The sequence below is a fragment of the Acyrthosiphon pisum genome, chromosome A2 (genome assembly GCF_005508785.2).
Source record: "Acyrthosiphon pisum isolate AL4f chromosome A2, pea_aphid_22Mar2018_4r6ur, whole genome shotgun sequence".
Taxonomy (NCBI): Eukaryota; Metazoa; Arthropoda; class Insecta; order Hemiptera; family Aphididae; genus Acyrthosiphon; species Acyrthosiphon pisum.
In genome coordinates this window covers 79,842,142-79,847,032 of record NC_042495.1, presented here as the reverse complement: position 1 = coordinate 79,847,032, position 4,891 = coordinate 79,842,142, and positions in this window count along the sequence as shown.

The window sequence follows — 4,891 nt, the reverse complement described above, 5'->3', positions numbered from 1 at the left end:
TTTTTTTTTTTTATTTATTTTTTTTTGTGTCTGTGTACACGATAAGTAGTCGAAATAATGCTACGATTTTCAACTTCAGTATCTTGTTCGATCAGAAAGTGAATATCGTTGGTGCATTGGGGAGGTCAAAATTTAAATTTCCAAGTAGTTTTCAAAAGCGCCGGGAAAAACAAAAGAAAAATTAAGGAAAAACGGGAATTTTTACGCAAAATCTGTTTTCGAGAAAATTGATTTTGGTTTTTGGTGTAACTTTAAAACGAATGACTGTAGATACATGAAATTTTCACTGGTTGTTTATATTTCCATTTTCTATACATGATAAATTACGAAAATTTGCAAATTATTTCGAGTTAGAAATTCATAAAAATTTTTTTTTTTAAATCTAAGATATGAAAATGTAATACAAGATTCCTTGTAAGATTTTCTACCTTTATCAAACAAAAAATATCTATAAGAAAGTAAAATTAAATTTTTATAATCGTTTGAAATTCAAATTTTTACAACATTGGATATTCACTCGATTTCTCATCTAGCGATTTCCTTATTTTGTTGTAATTCAAAAACGAATAACTGTAGATACATGAAAGTTTTACTGAATGTTTATATTAGCATTTCCTATACACCATACAATTTTGACGTTTTTTGAGCTGTTTACGGACATTGTAAGTTTTCAATTTTTTTAGTTTTTTTTTTCTATAAATATCAATAAAGTTTTATCTGTTGGGCCAAAAAGTGTAAAAATGTAATACAAAGCTCCTGATATATATTGTTACAATATCAGTTGAAAAATATTAAAAATACATAGGCACAATTTTTTTTTATAAGCATTTAAAGATCAAATTTTGACAAAATTTATCAAATTTTAATTTGAAAAATTATTTTGTAGTTAAAAATTTATAAAATGTTCAATTTTTGTATCTAAGAATTGAAAATTTAAAACAAGATTCCACGTAAGTAATTAATTCTATTACCAAAAAATCTAAAAAATACATTCACACAGTTTATTTTTATAGTCATTTTAAGTACAAATTTGGACGAAATTACATATTAAAAACCTAGGATAACTATTTTAGTTATTTTGTTGTGATTGTATAATATTATTCGTGGGTACTTGAAACTTCTAAAGTATACTATTATATATCTATGATAGTACCACGGTTTTTTGTTGATGTATATCGCGTTATAAGTACCTAATAGATATTATGATATGATTAATTTGGAATTTATTATATGTACCTATTATAGGTCAATTTTTTTTAAATACTATAGACTATATATATATTATGTCTTATACCTAGACTGACATACCGGCTCCGCCTCAGAATCGTTTTTCTTATACATGATATATATCATGATTCAATTTATACCATCCAATTATACAGTGACCCACTTTTAACCTACTGTACAGCAGAGCGACATCCGCTTACCCCACCTTTTTTTTTTTTATATATATTTTATTATATAGTGTTGACATTATATTATATTCTGTTTATACGGTTGCTGTATACTTGTATAGTTGTATGTGAGTAATACACTAATACATTATGATTATAGAAATGGGTATTGCTATTTCGCAAATTTAACGTATTATATACCTATACATAATATATTTTATAGTTTAAACTTTGTACAGTATACTTAGTACCTGCGTGATACTATCAAAATATCATATAATTATGATAAACGTACTAAACTATGCCCTGTGGTGACTGTGGGTAGGTATTGAGTAGGTACATTTAGATTATATACCCACGTTAATAACATAATTGTTTAAGTAGGTTATCAGTGATTAAGTACAAAAAATATTAGTCTAGGACCACATAATTACTTTTTGCACTTGATCATAATTAGGTATACTTGAATTCGCAGGGTCTTTTATTTACCAAAATTAGTTTTTATTTATTTATTTATTTATTTATTTACCACAACTCTTTTTCGGGATATTCGATTTATTTGTTCGACTTGTGTTTTATTATACAACATTTATACCTCAATATGATCACACGTGAATTTTATATTATATTATATTTTGTATATGATCATTATATACTGCACACTGCATTATAGGTACCTATATGTATATGTCTTCATTTGCATAATATGTAAGAATGATGATGCAACGCTGCTACGGGGCATAGGCCTAGTAAGTTGTACTAAGTCACGACGTGATGGGGAAGAGGGGAGTAGTACGCCACCACTATATTATAGAATATAGATTATGATTATGTTGATCCTCTCTAGTTTCAAACTAATTTATATAATTTTAAACGTCTGTGCGTCTACCTATAAGCATATATTTTAATATATCAGTCGTTATATTATAGTTATTACGCATAATATATATATAGTATATAAGCATCATAAAATATGTGCGTGTTTATATTATTACATATTTTACCAGTAATAGTTCAACTTATTAAAATATAATGGGCCCGAACATTTTGACTACCTGCCTATATATGGCAATATGTAGTTAGTAGTTATACACTTAGACTATTAGGTAGGTACCTAATAGTATATATTATATACGGTCCTCTCAAACTGCAATCCGATTTTCCGCCCCACGGGGCGATTTTTTTTCCATCATTCGAACATATCAGGCATGGTAGTTTTGAAATATACCTACTAGTTCGCAAATTAATTTTAACAAACTTATAAGCACCTATACTGAAAGTTAATACCGTAGCTATTTCATTAGAAGCTGGTACTGTAGTAAATACTAAATAAATATTATTTAAATTGTATCGTTTTCGGCAGACTACATCTTGAGCAGCGCCGGATTGAGAGTTTTCGGCCCACCGAGATTTTAAATTTCTATCTTTACTGCTCTAGCGTGTATTATCGCGATTGACAATTCTTGAGGATTAAATAACCAATACACTATACATCAGTATTATACAGCTGACGCATCTATTGTTTTAACCGTGTATTTGGATCTATATTTTACTATATCACTATCTAAAAATACTAGACTACTTTTGTCCAAAAATAATAACGGCCCAAATTTTACGCGGCCCACCGAGATTTTCTCGGTAGCTCGCCGGTTCAATCCGGGCCTGATCTTGAGTCACCAATAACTCGCAGTGTTTATATTTGCTGTTTTGAAAATTAACATGACCTACGTATTAGACGTACGTTTATTTATGTCTACTTTTGATTCATCATTACGAAATATTCATTATAAAATTATTTTTGGTTGATGAAGACAGACGAGTGAGACTGTATGTCTGTACAACAATTTTATTTCCATTCCAAGTTAAGCGTAATTTGTAAATTATACAAATGGGCGTACTTTAGTCAAGAACATCTCTGCTGCAGACCCCGCATACACCATTTCCCTCCTGCCGAATATGAACTTTATCTGTGTCGTAGGATTTTTGTTTTTTTTATAGCACTTAGATACCAATAATTTTTAATAATTAAACGGAAAAAAACAAAAAAATACTAATGTTCTCTAACTGCGATAATTTTAATTGTATTTATGTTATCCAAATAATAAAAACGCTACGACACAGATAAAGTTCTTCCCTATGCGTTGTGGAATTTTGGTAATTTTACTATAAACACAGAGGGAGCATAATTTTTCCGCGCAAAACAGTTTTTTTTATGTGTGCATTTGTAAGACAGACACAACGCATGTGAGTGTAGCGTCCTCTTAAACTACAACTGTGGACATTGAGTCAAAGTCCGCCATCCGTTTGCGAGTGCGTGTAGTACAGTGCATCTGCGACTAGTGATGACATCTCTATAATAATACACATGTGACATGTATTTAAAGAGCCGTGGGGGCGGATTTGTCCTCATATCCGCCCCCGTAAATATGCCCTTGCCTCTAAGTACCGCTTGTATCGCTTGGACACTGGTATAGTGGTATAAGTACATAGGTACGTACAGTGGCATACGTAAAGTTGAGCAAGGTCCTACCCAGGAACAATTTTCTGGTATATCGTATGGCAAATGAATTTTACAATTTACAACGGCCAATCAGACGATAACAGGCGCACGATAAGACAAACGACGTACGTTTGAAGTTTGAACCAGGCTAATTGCACGAAACCATTTACTGAGTACCAGTATGTAGGTAGGTACCTATATAATATTAAATCCAAGCCGATAATCAAAATGTATTTATCAGCCGTTACGAAATACGAAAATAGTGGTAAGCACAAACAGTGGCATATATATATTATAATATATAAATTATGTATTCAGGTACTTCAATGCCTAGAAAATTCGTATATGTCATCAAACAACTCTTGATTTAAAGTTTTAACTACCGATCATTGATCAATAGCTACGATAAGTTGTCGCGGTATACCTACAAAATAAATAATACCTGGGTATACAATTAGACATTAGTACTCTGTATAAAATTAAATTAGGTATATACTCTATAGATAATAATATTTGGGGTTAGGTTAGGTAATAGGTTATCGTCATGCCACCACCAAAGTTTAAATGGTTCACTGAAGTAACAGCCAGGCCAGCAGTGCCACCACGAGCTATATAGTTTAAATTTTTAAATATTAATTACTATGTATATTGTGTAATAAAGTAATTTTTTTTTTGGAGCTGCACAATTATTCCAATCTAGTGTTTCATCAGACCGGGGCTCGTGAGATCAGGCCCTAAGTACCTAATGCCAATATAAGCATGTGCGTACCTATGCTCTGAAAACTGGCATAATATATTAATATGCATTAAAAAGTTCAGAAATATGCATTTATATCCACTAAAAATCTAAACCTGTGCACTAAACATAGGCGCACATTGGGTGTGCATTTAGGGGGTGCTGGAATAGTTTATGTTACACATGTCCATGGGGGGCTTTGTCCCCCACACCCCCCTTAATCCTAATACTATAACTAACTGCATTACATTAGCTTTAAAT